The sequence below is a fragment of the Nycticebus coucang genome, chromosome 14, assembly GCF_027406575.1.
Source record: "Nycticebus coucang isolate mNycCou1 chromosome 14, mNycCou1.pri, whole genome shotgun sequence".
In the NCBI taxonomy this organism is placed as follows: Eukaryota; Metazoa; Chordata; class Mammalia; order Primates; family Lorisidae; genus Nycticebus; species Nycticebus coucang.
In genome coordinates, this window is record NC_069793.1 from 28,848,307 (window position 1) to 28,863,522 (window position 15,216).

Below are 15,216 nucleotides of genomic sequence, written 5' to 3' on the forward strand. Positions count from 1 at the left end.
GGATCAGGCTCTGGAGACACTCCCACTTCAGTCATGAGACTGAAGGTCCCACCCTGCCAGAACTTCCCAGGCCTTGGAGAGAAGGCTCCCGACCAGACATCATGCCGTGGCTCCCCATCTGCCCGGGAAGAGTGTGGGGCTGCCCCTGACCTTGGAGGATGATAGACACTGTGGTGAGAGCCTGCCATCCAACGGTGCCTCCCCAGACTCTCCCTGGGTACCAATCACACACAAGAGTTAGACAGAGGCTATAAAGTTCGTCTGGAACAGCCATGACCTTAGCTAATCAGACCTGCTGCAAGTAACTGCGGGTAGCAAGGGTCTCTCTTCCAGACCTTTGTGGTTGGCCAAATGATCAACAGCTATTCCCCTTCACCTCCTACCCCAGGATCCTGCCAGTGAGTGGCCGAGACAGCAGAACAACCAGAAACAGGGGCCTTAAACTCTTGCACACAATTACCAGCCTTCCGTTTATAAACACAAGGCACAGCTCACTGTGAATAATTTAAATCACAGAGAAACACGCAAAGGCAAATGTAAAAATTAGCCCAAATTGCTGCCTCCTGGGGAAATACACTATGGACATTTGATAAATATGTTCCTAAAACAGTCTGAAAAAGACGACTGTGTGCAAATGGATCACCCAAGGACTTTGTTAAAATGCACAGGTGTGGGGAGCTGACAGGGGGTTCTGCATCCCTAACACACTCACAGGAGAGGCTGCTGCATCCCTAACACGCTCACAGGAGAGGCTGCTGCATCCCTAACACGCTCACAGGAGAGGCTGCTGCATCCCTAACACGCTCACAGGAGAGGCTGGCCACAAGCAGGATGCAGCCAGTAGCAGAGGACTGTCTTGGTCATTGCTATGTCTCCAATGTCCCAAAAGGTACCTAACACTCAGGTTACTCGATGTTACTGAACTAATAAGTAGAAATAGGAGTACGCAGCTTTACTTAAATGTATCCATAAAATACACCCTATTCTGACACCGGTTTTGCCACTTAACGTCGTGTGACATCCTTTCATGGTACCAGTACACATCACCATTTTTAATGGTGAAGGGTGATTTTAATGTATCTACCATACATACCCATAAGTCCTATTAGTGATAGACATTTGGGATATTTTGATAAATAATGCACATCCAGATACACATATTATTTTTCCTACAGCACAATATCCCCTTAAAGAATGTGCATATTTCACATTGTGGTAGCCTTCTGATTATCCCGGGCCTCCTTGCTGAGGAACTGGTATTGTCTTCTGGCCACAGATACCTGCAAGAAAAGCCTCCAGCCCAGGGTTGTCTGAGTCGGGCTGATTCTCCCTTGCGAGCAGCAATATTCCTAAAAGGGCGCCGTGGTTCCCTGCATTTTTGTCAAGCCCATCCTTACCTGCCGCAGTGCTCCAGTATCCTCCATCTATCTCTGTCTCTTTTTATTTTAACATCTGTGTATTTCATTACTCTGCAGAGCAGGGGACATTTCTGTCTAGTCAAGGAAACGATGACTCTTCTTTTTATCCTTCTAAATTTGCACCAGGGGCAGGGCATCTATCTTTGCTGGAACTAGTTTTCCTGGGTTTCACTAATCCCTGGGCTAATGCAGTGTCCCTCCTTCCAAGAGGCACTCCTTGAGTTGACTTTCCTGGGATGCATGTCCTCTTTTGTCTAAGAGTCCTAACAAAGGGCAGATTCTTGCTCCTAGGACTGTCCTACTTACCAATATTTTTCCCAGAATTTCCCATCTTCTGGGGAAAAGCAAGCCCGTGATCCACCTGCAGCAGACTCCCCAGGGATGCTTGTGAAAATGCAGATTCCTGGTCCTCTCTCCTAGAAAATCTGCCTTGTTATTAAGATGATTCTGATGAGCGCTAAAGTGTGAACATCCTAGTTGTACTGATTCTACCCCGGATTCTTACACCCATAAAGCAAATGACACCACTATTCCATTCCTGAGTTGCTGCCACTCCAAGAATCATGGTAAAAGGACCCCTGTGGGACCTACTCTAACCATTCCCCCCCAGAGTCAAGTCTAACACTCACATCCCAGATAGAGGAACTACCACAAGAAGAACTCCACACGGAAACGACAGGCCTCTTCATGATTTTTCCCCATTTCAATAAGTTCTCTCTCCTTGCATGTGTGTGTGCAAGATACAAAATGATTCTGCTTCACACGCAAAAACCTGAAGACTCATATACAAATGGCCGTTGTCCCAGCAAAAAGGCCCTTGCAGTGTTTTAAAACTTTTAATCAGTTCTGTCTGCTTTGTAAAGATTTATACTTTATTTGTGCACAATACAAAATAGGGTCAAAGAGGGGGGAAAACTTTTCCCTTTCTTGGCCATAACAAAATACTCCCGAACATCCTACTATCTGTCAGGAGCTCAGCCAATTGTGTAACAATTCAAAGACAAAGATGACTGGTTGACAGCGGATGACACAGAAGCAAGCCTCTGCCTGCAAGGCAATGAGCGCCCTGAAGGGGGAGCTGTAGGATGCTTACTCTCAAGCTGGCTGGAGGCCGATGTCCAAAAGTTTCTCAGTGGAGGGTTTAGCTTCAGCACCCACACTTAGTTCAGGTAAAAACCAACATCATATTTACAGTCGAAGGCCCTCCTCATTCTGAAGGCTTTACTCATTCCACTAGTATTAACTCACAAACTCCATTTGTCTCACACCACTAAAGAATGAGGATACATACAAGATAACTTGAAATTTTAGTATTTCGGGAACTATGGGACAAAGGATACTCCAAGCAGAGGGAACAGCACATACAAAGGCTCAGAGGCAAAAACAATGTGGTAGTGGAGGAACTGAGGGGGGTCGATATGGACATGCTTTTCCTATCAGTATAAGTATCCGGTATAATTTCTTTCATTAAAACCTCTGTTTCTCACAGGAAATGTGCTATGAACCAGTTGCAATTCAGTTCACTTTAAAAATGTGAGAATGGCAAGTGCTACACAAAAGTATAAATTAGGGGGAAAAAATCCAAATTACAAAATTCGCATAATTTGAATCAACATGCGCACCCCCCATCACTGGCTAAAAGACTTAGCAAAAACAGCAATGATTCCGACACTGCTACTAAATTCAGTCCCCTAGCTCATTTTGTGAAAGGTCAAACTGTGGTTCTTTTTTAAATGACTTCATGGTTGGGGGCAAGAAAACAGCCTTAAAAAAGAAAAGACTTTTAAAAAAGTAATCTGCCTGGATTCTCTAGGAAATCTGGAGGTTGAGGGGGAGCTCTTTTATTGTGGTCCCAAGGCAGATGACAAACAGCCCAGAAAGGCAAACTCGTCTCTGGAATTCAAGCTTTTGCAAAAACGATTGCTTGAGCAAAAAGCCCTTTGCTTGTTCCAACTGTTCAACTCCACACGACTACTGGAGTCGACTCCAAGTTTTATTGATCAGATATCGCAACATAATATTTCTTGCTAGAATAATATATTGGCTGTTTCAGACATCCATACTGGGGAATGAAAGAGCAACCGACCACAAGCTAGGTAAAATATCAATATGGAAAGAAGGCATTCAGCTGAAACAGCTTTGCCAGAGACTGTCTCACAGAAAGTTCTTTCCAACCATCTCGTTTCTTATGCCTCAAATAAGCAGTCTACAGCCTGGGGTTGGGAGATCAGAATGAGCTCAGAGCATCTGGATCTCCAGCTCAGTTCTAACACTTAATCGCTGAGACCCTGGGTAAGTCACTTGACCTTCCTCAGCTTCGGTGTCCCCAGCTAGAAAAGGGGGATAAAGATGACGCAGACCTGGGCAGCGCCTGTGGCTCAAAGGGGTAGGGCGCTGGCCCCATATGCCAGAGGTGGTGGGTTCAAACCCAGCCCTGGCCAAAAACTGCAAAAAAAATAGATAACACAGACCTCACTTGTAATAAGAAAATGAGATTTTTGCCTGTAGAGAATACAATGCTCACTATCTAGCAGGGATGCAATAACACCCTCTCTTCCCCAACGTGGTTCATGGTTCCCCAAATTGCTATTCACACAGATGGCTGGCCCGGAGAAAAATGAGGTGGAAACCAATGTAATGTTTATAGAGCCTAAGGCTTTGCTCTTTCAGTTATTCACGCCACTGACAATTCACTCTCCAACTCTCTTTATGCCACGCAGAGAACCAAGTGTGGGGGCTGCAAAGAGAATACAATAATTTCTGCTAGCAAGAAGGCCCCAGTGAAGGGATACCCAGGCAAGGAAAAGAGAAGAGAAAACACAGTAAACGGACAGTTGCAATGAGATACGATAAGGACTCAGTGGGTTCTATCAACATTTGCCTTTGACAGTTCACTACAGCAGTTAAGAACGTAGGGTTGGATGTCACCCTGCCTGGATTCAAGTGCTGGAGCCACCGTTTATAGGCTATATGGCGTACGGTAAGTTACTCAGCCTCATCAAGAAATGGAGATATTAATACTACCTACCTTGCTGGTTTGTTCTGACGATTAAATAAGACCATATGATCGTTGCTTAGTACTTTCCCTGGAACACACTATTAGCAATAAAAATTAATACAGCTTTAGCTATCACTATATATATTCCATATTAGCTATTATTATTAGGTATTACACTACAAATTATTATAAAATACAGCATTATGTAGTATTTTCTATCACGTACATTCTATAGTAGTAGTATTACACAGTATCAGCTATTATTACTGTCATTTGTTATTATTTTCAGACAGTTTCTACCCAGCAGTTTATGCTCAACTGATACATAAGGAATGGCCAGGCCAGGAGGCAAAAGGAACTCAAAACAGGAGTGCGACCGTGGCCTGGAGGAGCCAGGGAGGGCTTCACTGAGTAGTGCTCTTCCAGGTGGGCAGGAAGATTATTAGGAGTGTGTTGATGAAACAAATAAATAAAAGAAAGAAAAAGAGGGAAGGGAAGAACTCTAGCAAGAGGAATGGCATGATGTCATAGAGGGAACAGCCTTAAAAAAATGACAAAAAGTATTTCCTGTCTGTTTAACACCTCCCCTCTCCTTTTGGAAAACTAAAACCTGCATCTCTGCCTCAGGTCAGAGATAGGAAGGGCAGGGGAACTTTCTTCGTTCTTTGTACTATAGGAGATGGCTCAGCAGAACTATTCTGGTGGAAACCCCAGGCCCAGCATGCAGAGATCTGGGCATCAGGGTGGAGGTCAGGAGACTGTCTTCACTAGAGAGGGGCAGATCAGAATATGGCCTGACTCTGAAAACCCACCCCTAAAAAGCTCTGCATTTCTGCTCATGATTAGGAAAATCGATACTTTAACATAGGAGTCTATTTTGCTCATTAGCCAGAAAATTAATAAATCTCTCCTTCCTTCTCTCAAACCACTTGTCCTGGTTCTTTTTTTTTTACAATTTACGGCCAGGGCTGGGTTTGAACCTGCCACCTCTGGCATATGGGGCCGGTGCCCTACTCCTTTGAGCCACCCTGTCCAGGTTCTTTTGATGTGACCTTGGGAGAGAGTGCCAATCTTTCAGTAACACAAGCTACAGCCCAGAGCTGACACGGGTTATGGCTTGTATGAGATCTGAGAGAGGTTAGGGCATGCCGGATACAGACATGGCAGGTGTGGCAGGGGCTGGCCTGAGAGACAGCCAGAAGGAGAGGAATCTGCACTTATCCTGGGAGCCAACAGACATCTTCCTAAAGAAAAGCGGTGGGGCAGATTTGTTTTTTATGAAGATTTTTATGGACTCACAAAGATATTATGAGACTACATAAGCCAAGGAAATATCCTCATCACCCCTGAAAAAGCCCCAAGGGAACTGAAGAGAGACAAGTCTATAATATTCCTTGGGCTTTTAGGAGGAAAGGCACTATAAACTATAAGAGAATTCAAAGTGGCTATCGTTGACCTTTAAAATACTTTATTACTGAGAACAACAGGGGGAAAAAAAGGCAAAACAACTGAGCCAGTTTGGAACTAGGAAATTACCTTATAACCAAAGGGTTTGTTAAAAGGTCATTTATTTTGGTTTTTGGTAACGCACATGCTCATGAGGATGAGTTTCTGTGCATATTTAGAAATGAAAACTCCAGAAAACCTACAAGCAGCAACCAAGGCATTCCCAACTGATGCTTCTATAGACAAACCTTAAGAAGGAAAAAAGATCTTAAAAGATAATAAATAAATGTGGGTGACATAACTCAGCCTCTGGAGGCTTTTCACTACTTGGTGGAAGAACTTCCTGATGGTGGATCCACGTCCCTGAGATTAAAACCAGACGTGGAAACAGAGACAATCACAGAACAGAATAGGTTCTACCTTAACCAAGAGTATTTCAGTCAAGGCACCGTCCAACTCCATGAAAAGTGATATCCAAGGGACAACTCCCAAAAACTGAAGGAGAAAAGTGAAAAGAAAATAAAGGACGAGGAGGAATATGGGAATCAAAGACAGTTTTTTCAAGTCTGAAAAAATTCAAATAAAAAAGAATCCATTCCAGACCGTTTTCTATCTCAATGGGCAAGGGCAGTCATCTTTGCCAAAGGAAGAAGGTTTGACTTTTCAGAGCCACAGTCCTCTTCCACTGCCCTAGCTCCTGGCAAACTTTGAGGTTTTTCTTCTTCAAACACCTCCCTTTAATCCTAACAGTTTTTGCTTCGTGTATTTTTGAGCTTCTGTTATTAGATACATATAATTATGTCTTCCTGGTGAATTAAATGTTTTATCATGAAAGTTCTTTGTCTCTAAGAACTTTCTTTGGTCTCAAATTCCATTTTTATTGGCTTTAGTGTAGCTAGGGAGGGGAAAGCTTTTCATGTTGAACGGCCACAAATAATATTGGAAAATATTTTGAGATGAATGAAAACACACAATATAACCAAAGGCATGGGATGTAGCTAAAGAAGAGTTGAGAGGAAAATTTACAGCTGTAAATTCCTATATTTAAAAAAGAACAATTTCAAACCTGCCAAAATCTATTAGAACTAACAAGTTCATCGATGTTGCAGGATACAAGATGAATATATGAAAATCAACTGTAATGTTATACACTATCCACAATCCAAAATGAAATTAAGGAAAGAATTCTACTTATAATATCAAAAAGTAAAATACTTAGGAATAAACTTAATAAAAGAAATGCAAGACTTATACCCTAAAGACTATAAAACATCACTGAAAGAAATTAATGACTTTAAATGAACAGTAAGATATTCTATGTTCATGAATTGGACGACTTATAATTGGTTAAGATGTCTTAGATTCTAGGCAATTCCTATCAAAATCTTTGCTGGTTTCTTTGCAGAAACTGGTGAGCTCATCCAATATTCATATGGAAATGCCAGGGACTCAGAATAGACAAAAATATATTGAAAAAGAACAAAGTTAGAGAACTAATACTTCTGTATTTCAAAATATACTACGCAAAGCTACAGTAATCAAGAGAATGTGATACAAGCATAAGGGTATACATATGAATGAACAGAACAAAACTGAGATCCTAAAAATAAAACTTCACTTTTCACAGTCAACTGATTTTGACAAGAATGCTAATAAAATTCACTGGATGGTCTCTTCAACAAATGATTAGAACAACCAGAAATTTACAAGTAAAAGAATGAAGCTGGAATCCCTACATTCTATACAATAGACTATTATTTGCTACCAAAAAAAAAAAAAAGGAATGATGTATTGATACATGATGCAACATGGATAAATCCTGAAAACAGTATGCCAAGTGAAATTAGCTAGACACAAAAGGCCGTACGTTACATGATCCCACTCATATGAAATGTCCAGAATAGGCAAATCCATAGGGACAAAATGTAGAGCCAGGGTTCCCTTGGACTAGGGGAGGGAGGGATGAGGGATGACTGCTAATGGGTATAGAGTTTCTTCTTGGGGTGATAAAAATATTCTAAAATTAGATAGTGGTGCTAAATGCATGGCTCTTTACATATAATCAAATGCGGAAACAAAACTTTCTCAGAACTCCTGAGATGGAAGAGGACTGGTGACATCAGAATAGAAAGAGTTGCTCCTTTCCCAGAAATGCATTACATTGGCCAAGTTCCATGCCATTTCTCCTGGTTTGTTCCCTAGGCAATATTTGGCAAAACTGTGGCAGAGGCAGGAAGGAGAGGGGTATTCCAGGGGATGCGCTACTGGTATCCAGTGGGCAGAGTAGGGATAATGTTAAACATCTTGCAATGCCTAGGAAAGTCCCCGAAAACAAAGGCTCACCTGACCCTCAAATGTCAATAGTTTTGAGTCGGAAAAACCCTGTACTCAGGAAAGGTCAATATTCTTGAGTTTTTTACCTTTTCTGATTTATAAAGGAAATGACCCATACTAGTGGTTAAGAATAAAAGGTTAGAAATCAGACAGATCTGGATGCAAAGCCAGGATACACTCTTTGTCAGAACCAAGACCTTGGGCAAGTTACCTAACTGCCCTGGAATTTCTTATTTCCTCATGTATAAAATGGTGTTGAAGAATCTGTTCACTAAATACCACGTGACCATCAAAAATGTCTCCATACATTGCCAAATGACGCTGGGACTTAAAATCACCCCTGAATGAGACCTACTGCTTTAGGAAGAGTGGACTGGGCTTGCTAATGGATTAGAGTAAGAAGTGGGACAGTCAGCAAAGAGAGGACTCACAGAAGATTCCTAACTTTTTGTCCATAAGGAGTTCAGATCATCTCATTCATTCACTCAAACAGTCCAGAATGAGCATAAACAGTATGCAGTGCCAGGATATAAGTGTAACTTACAGAGCTTGCAGTCTCATGGGGACACCAACATAGAAGCAAACTGAGTTGGTACAGTAGGCCCCAGGCTTCAGAACCCACGAGACTGAGCAGAAGCCTGAAAGATGACGTGGTTTTTTGCTTTTGGGAGTGGGAGGGGGGCTTCAGGGAGACTCTGCCAGGAGGACAGAGGCACAGAGGGAAATGACACGTGCAATGGCACAGGGGCTGTGAGGCAGAGCTGGTGGGGGGGTGCAGGAGGGCAGGACTGCAGTGAACAAGACAGGTGGACCTGGCCGGGAGAGCTCTGAAGACATGCTCCGGAGTTGCACTGGATTCCATGAGCAAGCTGGAAGCCCCTGAAGGGTAACTCTTATTCCTATTCCTTATTATTAACAATTAAAGAAAGATTAAGGCAGAGATATGCTGAGTGCTCAGAGGGCATCAACCCCAGTTTGGGGCACTGGACATAGAATAGGCATCCCATCCCCTCCTCCAGATGAGAAACTGCAACCTGAAGAAGTCACTAACTTTCTCACAATGGCAGGGCCAGGATGTGAACCAGCTGCCTCCAGGGGCCATGCTCAGTCAGGGAGTAGTGACATGCGGTTGGGGCAGAACACTCAGGAAATAAATACCTGGGCATCACTAGCTTATGGGAGTAGATGAGAACTCCAAGGGAGAATGCATTAGATGGAAAGGCCAGAATCCACTTCTGGTGACTGATGACCCAGGGAAGAAGACCAAGAGGGTAGAAGGGCGGCTAGGAGATTGGGGGCGGGGTGAGGTGGAGTGGGAGGAGGGCAAATCCCAGCGAGCAAGGGAGAAGGGAGAAGGACGTGGTCAACAGTGCCCAGTGCTGCTCACAGGTCAAGTACAATTGGATTGCAACACCTGCTCAAACTAGCAATTAGGAGGCTCCTGGTGATGTTCCCCAGAGCAGATACATCACTGTGGAGAATGCAAAAGCCAAATGCAGAAGGCCGAGGAGTCACTCACACACGCTTTGCAACAAAGGAGGAGAAAGAGGACTGTGGTTTGAGAGTGAGTCTGGGACCAGGAGAAAGAAAAAAGCTAACAAGGTGAAGAAGTAATCATAAATATTCCCAAATGTGAGTGTGGATAAGACTCCCCTGGGGACACAGGACACAAGGGGGCTCACGGCTCCACCCCAGGTCCAAGAGCCGATCTTTCCCCAGTTGGCCTCCATCTACCAGGGGCTTGAAGGATCACGGGAAACTCTGAGTGAGGCAGCATTTCTCAGTGTGGTCCTTGGAACACCTGCAGCTTTCTGGGCCCCATCCTTCAACTGCTGATTGGGAATCTCCCAGAACAGTCCTAGGATGGGAAGCTGCTTACTGAAGACTCCAGGTCAGCTTAGTTCCCTAGAAACCATAAACTCAGACCCTCATGGCCTCAGACACAAGCAGCTCTGGTAACCATCTTGGGATTAGTTAGAAATTCAGACAGCCAGCCTTACCCTACACACCTACTAATCCAGGATCTGCATTTTAACAAAGCCCCCATGACTTCTGAATGTATTTTAAATTTGAGAAGCTCTGGACTGTGAAAGAGGGAGGATCTTGGGAGTGGGGAAAGGTACCTGGCACCCTCCTGCCAAACGTATTTAGTGTGAAGTGCTCTGAGGGTGCCCACTGCTGATTTTTATAGCACTTCGGGACTCTGCTGCGTCCTCCAAGGCAGAGAAGCAAAGTCAGGCACAACTTCAGACACTTAGAAGCAATTTTATTATTATTATTATTATTGTTATTATTTTTGCAGAGATGGAAAAGTGTTGCATAGGACACTACAAGCTTGCCCAGCTCCAGAGGAACCCCGAAAACCTCCTTAGTACAGACCTGCCATGGCACTCACCTACCTGAGGGGTGCAGCACAGCAGAGTGGTGCATCAGCTTAACTCAAGCAGAATGTCTGCTTTGGACACCTGGCTCCACACCCAAGTGCCTCAATATGTTACTTTATTTCTCCAAGTCTCAATTCTCCATCTATGTTACAGGAAGTAATAGGGCTTACTTCAGTGCGGTGGTGTGAGGACTGACAGAGATTGTCCACGCAGAGCGTCTAGCATGGTGCCTGGTGTGTAAAGTTCAATCGATGGTCTGACTCCAGACCCCTACTCCACATGCTGGCTGTGGCTCTCTACCATTTTGCAAAATCCTACACTGGTCTAAATCCAGTCCAACATGTGTGTGCCCACGTGCCAGAGCCCATTCCATGATTTCACAAGGAGGCCATTCCATTTAAAATGACAGAGGTCAGTAGTTACAGTTGCTCAGAGGTGACTGAGCCACTTTACAGACGAGAAAAACCAGAGTGCTCACTCATAGCAAGAGTTAGTTATCTGCCCCGAGTTATGATAACTAGGAAGACTGGAGGCAAGTGTCTTCTAGTGTTCTGGCGCCCACATGCTTTGCAACAAAGGAGGAGAAAGAGCCGGCAGGACTGTGGTTTGAGAGTGAGTCTGGGGCCAGGGGAAAGAAAAAAGCTAACAAAGTGAATTCAACAGGAATTCCCAAATCTGAGTGTGGATAAGACTCCCCTGGGGACACAGGACACAAGGGGGCTCACGGCTACACCCCAGGAGCACTCGGCTGCACAGGCAATGGCTGGGCTGGGGAAGGCTGGCTATTCTGAAAGGATCATGTTGTCTGCCACTACCCCCAGCCTGTGCTAAGCACAGTGAGTACCCCTACCAGCCTGCAATTAAACGGAGAAGCCACTCAGGCTGCCAGGTACCCTCTGTTCCTGAATGCAAAAGCCCCCTGTTCACCCCCTGCCTTTGGTCTTTAAATCCAAGCAAAATATCCAGACACAGTGACTGGAGCTGATGATAGTAACTGTGTAAGCAAAGGCTCAGAGAGAGAGAGGGAGACAGGGCTGTCCCAGAGTTTACACCCTTTGTGACCCGAAGGGAAAAGAAAATAGCCTAGAAGAATATTTACCTTCAGAAGAAAAATTAATTAACAAGCAGGAATTGGGGTCATTGGAAGTGGAAAGGGAAGATATGAAGACAGGGGAGGCTGTTAGAGCAAATTAATCAAGTGACCCCTTTAAAAGTGCTGAGTGCATGTGGGCCAGAGAGGGAGAGAAAGAATGTTAGAGGTGGAAGGGATCTTTGTCCTGCTCTGCTGTCCCATCTGGCTCCCTGGTAAGAAAACCAGCTCTGAGAGAGATACAAGGATGCAAGCAACAATCCGCTCCCACTAGTCCTTGCAAATAGTTACTGTTCCCTCATTGATTCATTCAACAAACAAGTACTAAGCACCTCTCATGTGCAAAGAGCTGTTGTTGGTGTGGGGTGACAGTGAACAAGTTGTATGCAGGCTCTTTCCTGAAGCTTCTGATGGCACTTGGAAAATGGCACTTACAGCCCTTTACTGTATCTGCTTATTTACAAGTCAAAGGTAGAGAAGGGCAGTGCTCAGGGATCAGCGACAAGGGGCAAGTGTCTAGCCTGGGTAGGGAAGGAAGGAAGGCTTCTGGAATGGGATGTTATAGAATGAGAGGTCCCTATCTTTATCCAGTAACCCATATAATCCATACTCTATCCGTTGATCCATCCACCCATCCATCCATCCACCCATCTACTCATCCATCCATCCACCCACCCCTGCATTCGTCCACCCACCCATGCAACCCATGCATCCATTCATCCATCTCCATTCTTTCTAAGCGGCAGATTCTGTTGGTATTTTACAGTTCTATACCTCCCTCTGCAGAGAACTCAAATGGATGATAGCAATACTGTAAAGAACCATTATCTCTAGGAAAATGCCACAGGGCAGGTTTCTACATAGAAGGAAAAGAAACCTCAGAAAAGCAAAATCCCATGCTCTAAGTTCCATGCTGGGCCAAGAACAGAAAACAGCCTGCTCCCCTACCCCACTCCGTGGCGGCCTCCCAGCCTGCCCCAGGGTTCTCCCACAGAGGCTCTGTGCTGTCGGCTACATTGTTTGCTTTGTTCTGATTTTACTCATGTCCTGCACAGTCATACTCAGGATACATATGATGCTGTGCCTATGAAATCTTCATCAAGACCAGCCTTAAATATAAGACTTTAAGGAGGGTGGCTGGTCAGCAGGAAAAAAAGTGGGCAGATTAACAAATCAAGTAATGGCACAAATCGGCCTTTGTACTTCTACTGTCTGGAATGAAAAATAAAATATTTCTGAAATGCAGAAAATTCCTAGGGGAGAGAGAAGGGAGGGGAGCTGGCACAAGACCCGGAAGATTAGAAGGAAAGCCTGGGGAAGGTGGGTTTCTTATATCCATTGTTTTCACAGTTGTCCGCACTTGCCAACATTTGGCGTGCATCAGAGCATGATTACACAGTCCACAGGGCACGTATTCTTCTGAAACACACCCTGCGGGGCAAAGGAAGAGTGTGGGATCGAGGGACTCTATAGGACTCCCGCACATCGCCTTGTTTGTGGGCATAGCCAAGACCATGAGTGACTCCTTATAAAGCAGGAGCCCCAGCTTCTCAGGGGTACTTATGTGACGTTTCCAGGTGGCCCCTACAGTAACTGTAAAAGGCCTTCCCTCTCAATGGTGCATGGCCTGTCAGCAGGGTCAAGGGCACTGAGAGAGACCTCAGTGGCATCATCTTAAAGCTGTGTGTAACCAAGAACAGCTCTGTCTGAGCGACTCTCTTCTGGGGTCAACGAGAAGAGGCTGCCAAGCAGACGTGCACCAGTCGCTTCTGATTATTAGAACAGCAGTGCTGCTGCGGCTGCTGGCAGCCAGTCCCACCGCCTACCGTGTAGTGCACTGAGCCCTCTGCACACTTCCTCATTCATTCCTCGGACAGGTGAAGAGACTGCCCCGCCACACAACACAGCCAGAAATGGGTGAAGCCGGACCCAAGTCATCATAAGCTCAAGCATTGCTAATAACAGGGAACTCGTTAGCACCTAAGGCACCACACTGCTACCTTTGAAGAGTTGCAGAAAGTAGATTTGGGCTCATTAAAGGAAATAAATGTCTGAGTACGCCCATGATATGATAGTTGGAAGTGAGCTCTGACAAGTATGGTTCTGTCTTTGGAATTACAGATGTCAGGAAGAGATTAAAGGGGGGAGGGGAAAGGCTGCTTAGGAAGTGAGTCCAGTGGGAATGCACCTTTGTCTGTTTACCAAAGAACCCTCTGTGAAAATAAAATCTTACGCAAAGCTCTGTAGATATTTTTTAAAAAGCAGACTTGTAGTTGCTCTGCTTTCAGAAAGGGACAAGCTCAAAGTCTCCATGACTCCTGTCACCTCCTCTCTCCCTCTGGGGCACTAACCCTTGGCACATCCAAGAAGCACAGGCTGAGAAACATCAAGAGAAGTCCCAGCCCTCACCGCAGGGATCAAAACCCAGGCCCCAATCAGAGAGCTGTGAATTCCTGTTGGTCCTTATGACAGATATTTCAGGCCCCTTACGCAGAAGCTTCTATGATCTGAGCAGATTTTCTCTTTACACTTTAATTTTGTCCATTTTTTTTAACTTCGACTACCAATTTGCATGTACTTAAAGATGATAATTATTACTAATAATAACGGCTAATTCTCCTCAAGTACTAAGTTAGGATCAAGCATTGTCCTAAATACTTACCAGGTATAAGTGTATTTAAATTCTAGAAGGTAGATACTATTCACTATTTCTGTATTTCACAGATGAGGAGGAGATTAAATACCATGATCAGGATGCAGAGGAGCCAGGACAACCCAGGCTGGCCTGTGCCAGGCCTGTGTATTTTCAAGCACTGCACACACCACCTCCCCTGCAAAAATAATAAGGTGTTAGAAAAGAGCAATTGTTGTTATCCCACCTCCCAGAGATGCCCGCTGGTAACAGGGATATAATCTCCTTGGCATTACTCGTTGAAATTTCCAAAGGCCGAGCACCTCTCACTGAGAATTTCATTTCTAGCTGAGATGAAGTCATTTTCTCTCATGGGCCCTGCAATGAGAACACCTGTGATCCATCTGATTTCTTCAGGAGATAATACATATGAAAGAACCTCAAAAGCAAAACAAAGCACGAACCCCCATCGCATCGCCGTCTCGTTACTTAGCACTCACTGCTCACAACAGTTTGCTTTTTGAGGCCGACATGTTATACTAGCTGCAAGGCACGTGTCTGGACTTATCAGAAGGGACACTCTGATGAGCATCTTCTCTACCCAGTTATCCAGGGATGCTGTCCAAGTAACTTCCTCATTCATTGAGACTGCTGATCTAATCACGGGAGAAAGGCGTCTCAAACGTAGCGGGTGCCAGACTCCCCTGGACTGCTTGATCAGAAGCAGCTTCCTGGGTTCTCATCTATTTCTGGGATTCCCTTCCAGCAGGTTTTGAGTCATGCCCAAACCCACATGAACAGATGACTCAGGTGACCCATCAAATTCACTTGAGGCAATCCTAGCTGAATGCTGTCCCCAAGCACCCAGGAACTTGAGCTGGCAAATAGCTGAGCCCTTCACTTTTTTGTTATTC

The 15,216-nt window shown here is 44.7% G+C and overlaps 1 protein-coding gene across 1 annotated transcript in view; it reads right to left on the minus strand.

The window, feature by feature from the left end:
- Window positions 1–15,216, minus strand: part of LDLRAD3 (low density lipoprotein receptor class A domain containing 3) — a 237,814-nt gene that overhangs the window by 131,674 nt on the left and 90,924 nt on the right. The window lies entirely within an intron of this gene.